The 14,537-nt window shown below is 37.9% G+C and overlaps 1 long non-coding RNA gene across 3 annotated transcripts in view; it reads left to right on the top strand.

Moving 5' to 3' along the window:
• The window catches only part of LOC137862524 (uncharacterized), a 39,762-nt gene that overhangs the window by 20,104 nt on the left and 5,121 nt on the right, over positions 1-14,537 (top strand). The window contains exons 3-5 of one of the 3 annotated variants that reach the window (XR_011100366.1): positions 681-775; positions 1,944-2,051; positions 5,413-6,466. This is a non-coding gene — a long non-coding RNA (uncharacterized lncRNA). Of the gene's footprint in view, positions 1-680; positions 776-1,943; positions 2,052-2,728; positions 3,330-5,412; positions 6,467-14,537 lie in introns of those variants that run through there. The other 2 variants (XR_011100364.1, XR_011100365.1) reach the window with 2 other exon arrangements.

Below are 14,537 nucleotides of genomic sequence, written 5' to 3'. Positions count from 1 at the left end.
GAAAAGTAGGGAATGTTGCCTAAAGTGCAATGAAAACACTTTACAGGGTCTGTGTTTAGAAGCAGCCTTGCAAATTACTGGGTTTTTGTTCTCTGTTCTGACTTCTCTTAAGAGACTGCTTTTCTCTTCTTTTCTGTGTTTAGCTAGATTATACAACACTTCAGCCTAACAGCTTCTTCTCTTTCCTCCATTCCACCCTTTGACTTACTAAAATGTGGGAGGAGGAGTAGCAATATTGCTTTTAGTAGGAGAAAGGTATATGAAAATCTGCCAATGTTCTTAGCTATTTATCCATCATGCCCTTGTTTCTTTTAATCTCACTAGAAGTTAAAAGCATGAGTAAATTGAGTAAATCATGTATTATTCTGAAAGGATTAACACCTTACCAATTAAAGTGTTTTAACAACAAATTTAACAGGTGTTGTTATATTGATACAGACCAAGAGAATCCTTTGTTTTCCCAGACATGTAGGAGTGATGAGACTTGTGAAAGTATGGATGAAATCTTACTGCCCTGGAAGTCAATGACAGATCTTCCTCGTGTGCCAGTACTCAGATTTTTGAACAAATTAAGTGCCCAAATCCCAGTATGCATACTTTTTTTTTTTTTTTTTTTTTTAATAGTAAATATCATAGAACCTCTGAGCTGAAATGTAATCTTTTTTTCTCTTTCGTTTCAGGAGGTGATATGTAAGTAAATCTGAGAACTGGAGATGATGATGCCAAACAGAATATTAATAAAAACTCCTTACTCCTGCTTCTACCATATCTCTGGGTGAGTCTTTGCAACCAGGCAGAGCAGCTAAAAGCTCATATATATCCCGCTGATCCCTCCCAGCCCTTGTTGCATCTCCCAAGGCCACTGTCTTCTTTCAGTATCTGGGTGTCTGGGAATGCTGCAGGCTCCTGGTGCCCAGTCCAATACCACTCCCTTCTGCTCACAAGACGCTGTATTCCCAGAAGCTTCCTTCTGGTCAGGTTTAGTTGCTCCTTCAACAAGGAGAAATGTTCACCTTCCCAAAATGGGTACCCGACAATGGCAGTGCCCTTTCGAAGGAACTTAATGCACAGAATTGGAATAAATAAGTGCTATTGCTCACCGGAAACCTGAAAGCCTTTGCTTAAGCAAAAGGTGTTTACAGCCTGTTTAATACTCATAAAATTGATTTTTGAGAATAACTCTGAGGGAGGGTTGATGCACAACTTATGTGTTTTGTAAAATGGCTGAAAAATGCTTCTGCATTTCTAGACTGTTTCCTTTGTGTGGCAGCAGCAGTGATGTGTTGCTCTGAAGTACATTTGTTTGGGTGCAGAACCATGTTTGAAATGACATCGAGACATCCTTTAAATACACTAACAAATAAAAGGGAATAAAATCCAATTTATGGATGCAGATTCTAAAATTTCATATTCAGTGCTCTTTAAGTATTGCAATCCTATGTTCTTGAGATTCCTTACAGATATATTATCAGATTTAGAACTGAGTAAAGGTGAACTTCATTATATAGGTTCATTATAATGGTATTTCATTGGTTTGGGCTTGCGATTAATGGCTTGTTCATTTATACTTTAAGATTGGAAGATCATGATCATATAAATAGTCCTATTGAAGTTAACAGGGCTGTTCGTAGAGGGAAAATGCCATTCAGGAGAAAACTTAGGTGTATGCATAGCTCTAAGCATATGTTTAAGTTCAAATGAAGTCAATCTATTTGGTTTAAAGAGGGCTTGACTGTGCTTATGTTCCTTGAAACATTTATATTCATCTATAGGTTAGCTGCTGAAGTAGCCTTGGGATGTCATTAATGTCTTAAAAACAACAGTCTTTCTAAGCACTCATGACCATTAGGAAAGAGAACTGCTAGTAGTTCTGGCAGCCAGATTCAGGCCCTAAAAGCTCTGTGATCTGACATATTTATCAAGCTTATGTATGTATTATACAGATGTAAAGAAGAGAATTTAGCTGCATACCAGTTGCTGACGACTACTCCCTGCTGCCAAATGTTATAGACAAGAAGTTGCCAGGCAAAGAGTGCATCTCAAGAATGGTGGTAAGAGAAGGAATTTCTATTTCTGATTTTTCTACTTAATTATTCAGAACAAAAACAGTGGATTTGTTCTGGAAGTTATTTTCCTTGGGTTACTTAGGACTCTTGTCAGACTGATAAAGACTGTACCTTATGGGAGAATGGAGAATTACGGTTGTGGTTACCATTTGCTGTAGTGGGGAAAGCACAGTGTGATGAAGGGACATTGCTGACACAGTAGCCACTTTGCTGCATATCCCTTACAGCAAAATGCATTGCTGTATAAGGGTAATTTGAATACAAAAGTTCATTTATTATATTTTTGTAACGAAGACTTAAAATGTCCTAATTGCAAAAGATTAATACAGAACTAACAGGAACATTGTACATTATTAAATGAGGACATAGAGGTTGAAAGTACTTTTTGCTCTATACACATAGGACACTGTATATACAAAGGCTACTGTTAAAGTAAGAATTCCAAGTCTAAATCTCAAGGTCTTTGTCATAGCTAATCTATTAAGAAATGCAAAGTAAACGGCATGCTTAATCCTCCTGCATTTTACGTATATCTATGGGTTACTTGGCAGCACAAAGTGATGGCAAGCTCCAGAGAGCATCATTTCCCTGATTAGAGTGAAATCATCCCATAATTTTTCTCCCCTTGATTTTTACAAAAGAAACTTTTTATGTCTCTGCAGCTGCCACACTCTACGATCTAAAGGATACTGCTACTCTCCCACTTGTGTCTATAGTCAAGTTCATACCACAAATTGAACAAAAACCTACTGACTTTCCTGTTGTAAGGGGTTTCATTCGTATCAAAGAGGTGCTACAGTTCCTTTGACCCTATCCTTTGACCCTATTATCTAAAGTAACAAAAATGAATAAAAGAACAGAAACAATGATGATTGATGAAATCTGCCACCTTAATATTTAAGCAACCATTTTTGGACATCATTTTACTGTACTTTCAGCGATGATTTCTTAAAACTAGAGATAGAGAAGGAGTGCAAGCATAGAATACATGAGTTTTTCCTTGTCATTTCCCAGCTATAGTCTGAACTCTGCTATATAACACTCATTTGCTGCTGTCTTGAACAACTAAATTCTCATTTGCATAAATGGGGTAATCCAACATTTTCTTTAAGTTAACTCTTCCAGATAGATGCATAAAAGCAGCAGATTCATATCACCTTTTTTTTTTTTTTTTTTTTTTTTTTTTTTTTTATGGACACAAAACAGTGCAATTCAAAAAAAAGTCTGTTTTGCCTCTTTTATTTTTTTTTTTAAGAAATGGATAGATATGCATGACTTGAAAACAGCAAAAGTCCTTACCTTTCTGTTGGTACTGACATCCAGTACAATGGGTAAATGTTGATTAAATGCCAGTTACACCACACTGGGCAGTGCTTTAATCAGTTTATATATATATATATTCTGAAATGAGATGCACACTTGGAATTAAAAGCTTTGGGAAAAAAAAAAAAAAGAAAAAAAAAAAAAAAGAAAAAGGCAGTAGTGCTCTAGTCAATAGGATGCAGAGAAATACCAGAAGTCTCATTCAAACATTTCCAAGCTTTGTACAGCAAAGCTGTGTAGGGTTTACAAAAATAGAATGTCAAAGATACAAGCTTTTAGCATTGCTGTTCTGTTTCAGTGAGTGGACATAAACATGACATTTATGAAGTTTTGTGTTTGCCACTCGATCATCCAACATAAAACCTATTTAGTTTATAATTAGAAATATATTCTGTTCCATTCTCCATTCCAGCTTGTACTCTGGTAGTTAAGATGTAAACTTTCTATCCCACACATTGACAACAGAAATGAAGGCTCTATGTCAAATTAGGCCCAAATTAACACCTCAAGAACTTCAGATTCTTCAATTTCCCTGCACAAAACTAAGACTTACTAAACAGCTTGGATGATGATGGTGCAAAGGAAGTAACTTCCATCTCACTCTTTTATCTCTGAGCTGATTTTTGGGAGCCAAGAAAAATTAAAATATTTTCTGTCACAACAGTCAGCCAAATAATGTCACTGATGTATGAAAAGGACACTGAGCATATAAGAGGGTGGTGTTCTTATACAATCATTTTCTAACTGGAACCAAAATCTGGCTTGCAGTGGATTTCCTTTTTTCTCCATACTGAAAATTTTCATGGAGTAGGTGTAAGGGTCCTATGAGCAAGGTATCCCTGGATGTTTGGTTGTGCCTAGAAAAATAGAAATTGGCTTTAGTCCACTAGCATCACACCAGTAAGTATAGTTTGCAAATAACAAACCTGAAAATACACTCTGCTATATAGAAGTTAGGCACGTGCTATTTGCAGTCCTTTGATCGAGCAGTATTCTGTACGCATGTTCACTACTGTCAGATGGCTCAGAGTTTTTGTGGTCTAGTTGCACAGCAAAAAGGTGTAGACACTTGTTTTGGAACAGCACATAGCTTAATGTTTGTCACTTTTTACCAGATCATTTGAATAAGATTTGGGAAGCAAGCTGTAACAGTTTTTGTTTGTTTGTTTTGCTTTGTTTTTTAATTTAAAGTTTACAGAAAGAAAGTAACATTAGTCTGTGAGTCTTTTGAGTATTCTTATCAATTTCTTCTGTTTTGAGTTCTTCCTTGAATCAAAATTAATTCCTCTGAATGGAAATTTCCTCTCCAAGTTGGCATTTAGAGAAGCATTTCTCTAGTTGCTGCTTAGTGTGGATGCTCAGGAATAACAGAAACTTTTAAATTATGGAACTAATTATCTACTTACAGCTGATCAAACACTTTGCACTTCTAGCTGTGAGTGCAACTCAACACATCTGTTGGCCTCTCCCTGGGTAAGTCTATGCTGCAGTTGCTGCTGTGAATGTTACAGAGTGGAGACCCACTAAAGGCAGCATTAAACTAACCAGCCTTGGATTTGTTAGCGTGTCAGCACAAAGCTTCCTGGTGGCTTCTTGCCTGGACCCATCCCCAGCTGCTTGCTGGGTGCTGGAGCCAACGAGGAGTTTGGGGGTGCCACAGCTGGGCAGCAGCAACAGCTCTCGCTGGAGAGGCTGGTGCTGCTCTGTCCCTCACAAACTCGTTCCTCTGCTGTCTGTTTTTTGGTTACTTTAGTTATGCTAAAAGCTGACTGGAGCTACAGATGGCACTTAATGCTCTTAGAGGGCAAGGGGATGATGACAGCAACTTGGCGCAACATCAAATCCAAGCAGGGAAAGAGGCCAAGCAGTCCATGAAGTAGTTTGTCCCTCCATTAGAAAGTTTGAGTGTCCCTGGGTCATAGCTATGAGAAAGGGGAAATTTGTTTAGACAGGTACAGTGTTCTCTTGAGTACCTTACATTGTGAGTATTATTTAATATTCAAAATATCCTTCCCTCATTTAGATCATCGGGACTCACAGAGCTGCAGAATACAAGCACAATTAATACACGTTGTATTTTTCCTTACCTGACACATGGACAGTCTTTATGAACAGTCTTTCATACAGGCTTTTGGACAGTATGAATAATCTTTCGGTGAAAATATACATTCAATGTACAGGAGTGCAAATATTGTCATCTAGATGCCTTGGGAAACCCTCCACTAGTATTTTCTGTACAGTCTAACAATCTAATCTGCTAACTTGTGCCGTGTGTCTAGCTTTACCTATGCATAACAATAGCACAAGAAAGGCACGTGACATTCCATTATATGTTTGTGTATAATAACAGTGCTAGAAAACCATATGATACTCCATATTCTCTTTGCAAGCAGAAGGGAAGAAGCAGTTGAGTCCTTTTTGTTCAGAAACATGCTGTTCTTCACCTATCCTGATCAGCAATTGTCAGCCCATTGTTTAAATTTCCCTTGTACTAGTCCTGTTTGCAGTGCATAACAGCTTGCTTTCTCTGACTAACAAAAAGCTTCTTTTTATTATTATTTTTTCCTCCATTGAATGAAAGAATAAGGCCAAGCAATTTCTGATTTAACCTCCTGCTGCTGACTTTTCAAATTTTAAAGTGTTAACAAAAGGGACTGCATGTTTTCAGTGCTGAAAGCTCTGACGATACAATGGCACAAATTTATAAAAATCAAACACAGGCAGAGAATAGCAGGTTAGAGATATGTGACTCTCTTAAACTGCTGGCCTCCTATACTGGAAATTGAACTTTCTCAGGAAAGCAAGCTGCAAAAAAGAGACTGTTCAGCTGAGTCTGAGAGTGTGTCCATTGTTGATAGATTTAGTTAACCTGCAAGGGAACAACAGTATTGACATATATCACTTTGAAAAATGCCAGCTGAATGAGATATTTTTGTTTCCTGGGTTACACGCTGAAGCCATGTCATTTGTTCTGATTTTTTTCTGTCCCCACTAACACACTCTGTTCCTATATTTTATGATTACGTATTCACTTTCTGAACTACTCTGGAGTTATTGATTAGATTATTTTTTTATTATTTTTTGTGTGCATGAGTATTTCAAGCAGGCTACATGAAACTCCCATATTTGTTTCCATTTACATAATTGTTTAGATGAGAAATATACTTAAATGAGTTAAATTCTTATCATAAAGAACCTTAAACCTGGCAAATATTTTTTTGGTGGGAAGACTTTGGTTCCATAGCTTTCCTCGGCTGACATAACACATGAGAAAGTGTTGCCCCCAAAGGAGAAAACTAATGAGATTAGTTACATTTGGGTGTTGCCTCAGTGAGTTTTTCCTAAGAATTAATCACTGCCTGGTCCTATGCCTTCTGAGTCTCCCTCCTGGAAGGATGGTAAATATTAAGGGAAAGAACCTTTAATTTTTTTATGTCTTCAGTGAAACTATGGATGCAGCTGCCTGCTGAGGCACCACGCAATGCAGAGTCAGATCTAGGATTTTAAGATTCAGATCTCTTAAGATTCAGAACATGATCAGAAAACCAGAATGGTATGGACAGTGTCACCACTGCTTTTACTTAGAGCTTGTTTGGTGAGAAGTGTCGGGAAAAGAAAGAAAGAAAGGTTGATGAGAACAAAGCTTTTACAACAGAGATGTTCTCATTTTCTTTTATTCTTGTCTTCTATTCCCTACCTATGTAGGAAGCCGAGGTCTGTGTGGACAAAACCTGCACTCACAGCTGTTTGCTGACACCCATTTCAATTTGTGTGCACAGGGCAGAAATACTTGCATAATTCATACTGGTAGGGCTCAGGATACTGGTTAGAGCTGACTTCTGGATGTTTTCTTCCTAGGAAAGCCACCGCTTGTTATTTAGGGAGGGAGCTGATAGTGTTGCTAGCAGCTCGGAGCAGCTTTGCTCCCAGGCCAGTGCCAGAAAGCAGATGTGTGATGTGCCATATCCTTAACAGATGGACATGCCATATGCCATTAAAAGTGCTTATCCAATTTTCTCTCACATTGTGGGTGAACAGCATCAAAACCTTAACAGGCAAAAAAAGAGTGTTAGCTCCCTGGGGAGGTGAGCAACTCAAAGGAAGATTTCCCAAGTGTCTTCCAGAGTTTTCCTCATTGCTGAATGCTTGTGTGCCTTTCAAAGGTCTGCCTGCCTGAGTGTTTGCTGTCCCCATGTTCCTGGCTGTGGGAAGTGTCCTCTCCAACTCACAGTCCTGGGATTACACTAATCCATGTCCAAGTCTGAGCTAATTCACTTTTCCTTTCCCAAAGCAGGCCTGGAGCCAGGCTCACATGGTCGTGGGGCATCTGGCATGACTTGGCACATGTTGTAGCTCCCATCTTCAGAGAGCAAAGGCTTGTAGAAATGAATGTAGACATGTAACTGAACTCCAGCTTCCTTACTGGATGGAGTAGAACAATGTACAGTGGCCCAAGAAGAGCTACAGACATAATTTCTGTGTTGGTTAGGTATCCAGCTTGGGTGGGACACTTCCAGGCCATGCTCCAGAAAGATATAGGTATGGGGTACTGGATCACTTCAGTGCTTTAGGCTTATGCAATTTTAGATCCATGAGTGAGTGATGCTATGGCATTGTGTGGTTAAGTCATTTGATGGAGTATTGTGTAGGCTCTTTTTAATTCCGAGGAAGAAAAACAAAAAAAAAGTCATATCACTATTTGCTTATAGTCGTAAACAGGAAAGCTGAGATGAAAGAGGTTTTATTGTTTTAGGGTACAACATGCAACACATAAGGAATTAAACCTAGGAAGCAGTATCACTGCCAACTCCGGGCTGAAAATGTTTATAATGTAAAAAAGTTGGAATTATACTGAGAAAAATAACTTTTATAAAATAACTTGTGCTTAGGTGACTAGGTTCCTATGAGGAGCATAAAGTTTTTCTTGAAAAGTGCCAGAGCAAGACTGTTTTAAGGCTGTTTGGTATACTGGTTTTGGTTTCCCGCTCTCTCTGTAAACTTGCTTTATTGAAATGAATGACTGGGCTTTTGGCTGCTTGGTATTTTAGGTAGAGGTGGTACAAAATGGGAGTTGAGAGGAAAGGATGTGTTGAAAGTCTTCATAGGTAACATTTTTTCAGACCTCCAGCAGCTCCTGCAGGTGGTTGTGTTTCTGCCCCAGGTTATTCAGAACGCCTGATGCTGGAGGATTAGGATGAATGGTTTCAATTTGGAGAGTCTGTAGCATAATGAGAGACAATGGCCACAATAAAACCTACATAGATTGAATAATGCAGAGTCAATACACGAATGGAAGTGTGTGACAGGGGTTGCTATGGCATCTCCCTTATTTAATAAAGGAATAAATAAAGGAATGGAAATCTCCATAAATGGTCTGAGCACAAATGAGAGCTGCTCCTAACTGTTCTAATATATGCAGTAACATTTTTGAAAAATTAATTATCTTCGTCCTTAAACAAGAATGTTATGTTTTGATCATGGTTAAAATTACTTTAATTTGTCTAAATCTATGCCAATTCCAGTTGAACTGTCACCAAAGCTTCACTTAGGGAGTAGGGAAATCATGAATACAGAGATTTGTATGAATGTTTTGTTCAAATGCTTTCTGCTGTTGTGTGCTGGAAGAGTAAGAGGATAAGCATAAATACACCCAAAACAAAGTTCCTCGGAGGATACGGGACCTAAATCTTCAAGAACTTGAGTCCTTAGTTTTATTACCAGTCTTGACAAAGAAAGGACAGTGACAGGATTTACTCTACATGTTGGAACCAGGCTGAAGGCAGTGCTGGCAGTTCACCTCTGAAAGCCAAGCTGATCCCCTAGCCAGGATGCTCCCGAGCTAGAACAACCACACTCAGATTCCAGATCACATCCTCTTGTGCTTAAAATTGGGTTCTGTCAGGAATTAGCAGGATTACACATCTTGGGTGTGGAGAGATGAAAGGACAAGTAAGTTACATGCAATTAATAATTAATCCATGGAGTTAATATCTGGTTTTGCTTGTCAAACATTGATTTTCTCAATTTAGCCTTACTAGCACTTGATAATATCACACACAATTGAATAGTTGTGCCCGATTTGAGACTTTTAGTATGTTGTTTAATTTCGTGCTGTTATTCATATAGCTTTTTCCCTTATCTTGAATAGGACAGTGCTGAAGTTGTGCATCACATCTTGTAGGTGTTCTGATATGGAATTTATTGTCCACAATATTTTCTCAGTCACATTTCTTACTGGTAAAATCTCAGTTGTTCTAAAAGTTTCATGCAAATTAATATCAAAGCAGCAGTCTGGCAAAAAATAATACAAAGAACACGTGGGTGAAACTTCTTAAAACGTGTTTCTCTCATTTCAAGATTGAGTAGAGGTTTCTCTGTGGCTGAGCATTTGTTACCCCTTAAATTTATAACACCCCCACATCTCCTACTGTTCTTGGAGAGTGTGTCAACCTTTAAATGAATAATTTAGAGCTAACTTAACTTTCCTGAGAACCAGTCTAATGAATAGATGTAAATGATGCCCACTAGTTATCACATTCCAGGGTACTTGGTGAATAAATTATCTTTTTTTTTCTTTTTTTTTTTTTTTTTTTCCTGTTTTCCCTGCATGAAACAGTCCTCATTTGTGGAAATATGTTTGCTAGTCAAAATTATCCCTCAAATAATGTATGCTAACCAAATAATATGTTTTGTGCAAGAGGCCTTCACTCACCTGAGTCACAGGTGAGTTTGTACTTCCAACAACAACAAAGCAAATACCAGAGGACAAACGATGAATATTTGCTTAGGAGAAAATATCTTTGCTTGCTTGCAAAATGAGGCATTTTTATGGACCTGATTTAAAGCCTGCCACTAATCTGAAAGTCCTTACACAGGTCAGGCAGCTGACAAACAGCTTTTCCCCCAGATTTTTGTGAAAAGAGCAAACAACTTAGGGGAATATTTGAAAATAGTCAAAAGTTACAGGTATAGACAAACAAAAATCATTCAAGTTGCTCCATATTTCATGCTGTTTGTCTTAGTTACAACACAGAAAACTAGAGCAAATACATATGAAATACTTAATCTCATGAGCCATGGCCCATGGCTGTAATGCAAGGAGGTTGTGGGGCGCACACTGCACAAACAAACCTCCAGAAGCTTACTAAGGGGATTGCAGGTTTAGTTACTTACAGGCAGTGAATTGCTGATGTTAATTAAAAGTATAAATAATTTGCAACAAGAGGAGGAATGAGACTGGGAAAATTATTTGTCCATGTATTGATTGTAAGTGCATTTTTCAAATTCCTCATGATGTGATAAGTCCCACTGGCAGTAAAAAATTGGGGCCAGATCATTAGCTGAAAAGTCAGCAGCATTTGCACTGAATTCAGAAGGGCTGAACAGGTTTGCCTCACCAGTTGCTCTGCTCTGTAAATCAACAAGCAAAATTTGACAGCTGAGTATTTTATTCTCTCAGTTTATATTTACTATATAAACTATATATGAAAATGTTTGCACTTATTCTCTTCCTTGGACTTGCACATCGTGCTACCCTGTCCATGGTTCTTTGGCATCGTGTCACTTTTCAGCCAGAATGTATTTTGAAATTTACTAAGAAGCTAAAATATGCTTATTAATTTCTTTTCATTCACCCTTTAGGCTGTTTTTTTTTTTTTTTTTCCTTTTTGCATGAAGACATTTAAACATTTTGACCAAAAATATATAGTAGGAAGGTTTGTACAGTAGGAAAGTTTATGGCCACCCTGTTTTGAAAAGGGATTTTACATGCGCCTCGGGAAGGGACAAATAAACAACTGTGTTCACTACAATATCACTTCATGCAACTTTCTCTTGCCACTAGTTAGGCCTTAGTACACTTAGAAGGTTGCTCTTCTAATTTGAACTGTGTGAGACTTTGGCTGGAGGCTACTTCTGTGTCCCAGTGATAAAAGAAGACATAAAACAAGCTGGTGCCTGATCATTCTCCCTGGCTGTCAGTGAATCATGTTTAATAGTATCTCCATTGCAGTTTTGGCCAATTTGCTTGCAATGGCATCCTTTTCCATGGGCTTACTGCTCAGCAGGCCCTGAAGCAATCTATGAATAACTTCCCAACAGATGCTGTTTATGAATTGAAGCAAATGGCTTCCCTGTTTCTCTTTTTTCTCACTTCAATAATTTTCAGTTACATTACGATGAATATTTATAGTCCTATAGCAGTGCATAAAAATGGGAACAAGCAGACCTGTGCATTGTTTCATACGTGAATGCTGTTCTAATGGGTTTTGGCTCAATGGTTTTAATAATGTTGTGTTGATGGACTGAAAAGAGAATGCAAATTGTAGATCAGTCACTTCCATTCACTGTTTTAGCAGACTGGGCATTGACGGAAGACTATATTAGGAGCATGTATAGTGCACCTTATCTTCTGGAAATAATACACCCTCCTAATACAAGCCTACAATACCTTTCTGCTCAGCTTTATTTCCTATGAGTGATTCCAAATACATTGCTAAACACAGGATCTTACACTACTGCAGCTGGTAGTAGGTTTGTCATACTCTGGCTAAAATGTCTTGTGTTTTAGAACAAAATTAATATTTAGGGGTAGAAGTAGCCAGTGTTACAAGTGTGTCATTTGTATGAATTGGGATGGAACAACTGATTTGTGATAAGCTGTCTTTCTTTAGCAGAACAGCACAAAATTCTTGTTCAATCCAAAAAGGACACTTTACAACACTTTATAATTTTGCAACAGTTCTTTAACGTTGTTTTGCCAAGAAAAGTGGTGAGATTTACAACTGTATGTGTTTATTGAGTTTTTTCCAAGGGAAATGTTCTCAACACTGCTTCATTCATCTTCAAATGTCTGATCTACTTGTCATTTCTATTAAACAATGGAGGCTAAAGAAATAATGCTTTTACTATCACAGTAATTCCAAGATTATTAAACCCATTAAATTACTGGATACACTTGTACAAATATATTGTGCAGACATATATACTACATGCTAATGTATATTTAAATACAGAACATGTTAAATCACTCAATTTCCCATTGTTTTATAATAAATTCATTTATACTATAAAAGAAATAGGAAATATGAATGACCACATGCACTATTCATGCTGCACATTCTTAATACAACATTTTATTCCCTGGTACAGAATTTGGAAGCAGAAAACAGTCTGACCAATTTCTTGTATCCTAATGAGATGGCACTCATGTATTACAACTGTTAAAATCCGTCGTAAATAGGACACACTAAATAAATACGACTGTTGTGCCTATTAAACCCAGACTGTGTGGTTTCACCACTCTGGGCTCCCCATAAATGAATAAAAAGCATATACCATGTTAACTTACATTGTCTATTGCCATCTTAGGAAAGCAAACTCAGACATGCACTCTGTCCTGAGTTCTAGACCATTAAGTAGCAAAATAAACTTCTACTTCTTTAATGTTCTGAAGTCTCATCTAAAAGGCACATAAAATGGAAGGTTGGCATTTCTAATTCACAGGATAATGTGACATTTGAAAATGTATATTTGTTCCATTTCTCATCAAACTGGTACGCTGGATTACTGAGGTGGCAGGAGTTGGCCATCAGGGTGAGGTCTGGCTCCCCACACTGGGCGGTGGGCTCAGGCTCTTGGCCACCAGGAGCATTTGGCTACAGCCTTCCCTCTCCAGCTCCTGACCTGCTCTTCTCTTCTCTAGGTGGTGACATCTGCTACAATTGCTGTATAAGCTCTTGGCACTTCTTTTCTGCTCCTTTTCCGCCAGGAGAGTGCAATGTACCTGTGTCTTTCTCACACCTTTGTGATGCTTTTTCTGGCCTCCTGTAAGTGAAGTCCTACATACTGTATAGAATCATAAATGAGTCCTTCCCTTGAGACTAGATCTAATTAAGAAAGGCAACAAAACCACAGTAACAGAAAGGCCTAATACAAAATTTTCAGCATCTTTTAAGAATGAAAAAAATGCATCTAGGTGTTGAGCAGATATTCAGAAAAATGTCTTCTCCCTGTCAGTCATACACAATGCTTCTTTATTTAATTATTCCGTATAACTTATCTTCACAGTTCCTTCTACAACTCATTTCCACAGCTCCCTGCTTCTTGGACAGGTTATTGATCTAACGTGTACAGAGAAAGTTTTTTGAAGGCAGTCTTTTAATAATAACCACCTATGCACAAAATCAAGGAGCTCTTTAATATAGGCAGTGGTAGAAATTTGATCAATGTGGGCATTACAGCATTAGGCTTTAAATTAATTGTTTCAGCGTACAATTTTGGTGGCTTTGACATCACTTCAATATCTGGTCTTTTCAGAATTTTATCATGTGGGAAACATTATCTTCATACATCACCATCAGCTAAGAAATTTTGCTGGAGAAGGAGGCAAAGTAAGTGGTGTGAAAAATTTTCCACTGGAAGCTGGTGACTGAACTAGATACTAGCCCTAGTTTCCAGCTCCCACCACAGTGATTTAATACCTCAAAAATCCACAGAGAAAGCAGCGAAAAAGCTCTGTCCAAAACATTTGGCAGAATATGTTTTTTTTCATTTTACCAGAGATTTTGAATGCTGAGGACTATAGCCGTTAGTTAATTTTTCATTAAAAAACAAGTGTTGTATTTTTTTTAACCACTGGACTAAGATCAATGCTCTAGACCCAATACTCCTTCTTTGTTAACCTCAATTAGGAGGGGTAAACAGATGCTTTCTCAGGTTAAACATAAAGAATTGATTTTTTTTCAAAACAAACACCTGAAGCAACATTTAGACAGTGAACTGTCGGGGTCAGGCATGAGCACATTTCAGATCACACACTGGTCAGCCTCCCGCTGGTCCTTGGGGACCGTCGCTGCCGGCTGCAAACACCCTTCAGTAATGATAATAATGGAACAGGCAGTGAGTCTGCAGAGATGCAAGGGAGATGAGCGTTCTTTCCAGGAGGAGAAAATGTGTATACAAATGCATATATATTCCTTCAAAGGCGTTTAATGGTTTGCATGTAGTTGTGAACAGTTCTAAAGCTTCGTATTTCTAATGAGTTTTTTATTATGTGGACCTTCAATTTGCCACCCACTAGCAAACTATAAATATTGGTCCTCTATAAATTATTAATAAAATCAACATCTTTTATCGCTTTCTTTCCTG

Source organism: Anas acuta, chromosome 11 (genome assembly GCF_963932015.1).
Source record: "Anas acuta chromosome 11, bAnaAcu1.1, whole genome shotgun sequence".
In the NCBI taxonomy this organism is placed as follows: Eukaryota; Metazoa; Chordata; class Aves; order Anseriformes; family Anatidae; genus Anas; species Anas acuta.
The sequence above is the reverse complement of the archived record's forward strand: the minus strand, read 5'-3'. Positions and strand labels throughout refer to the sequence as shown.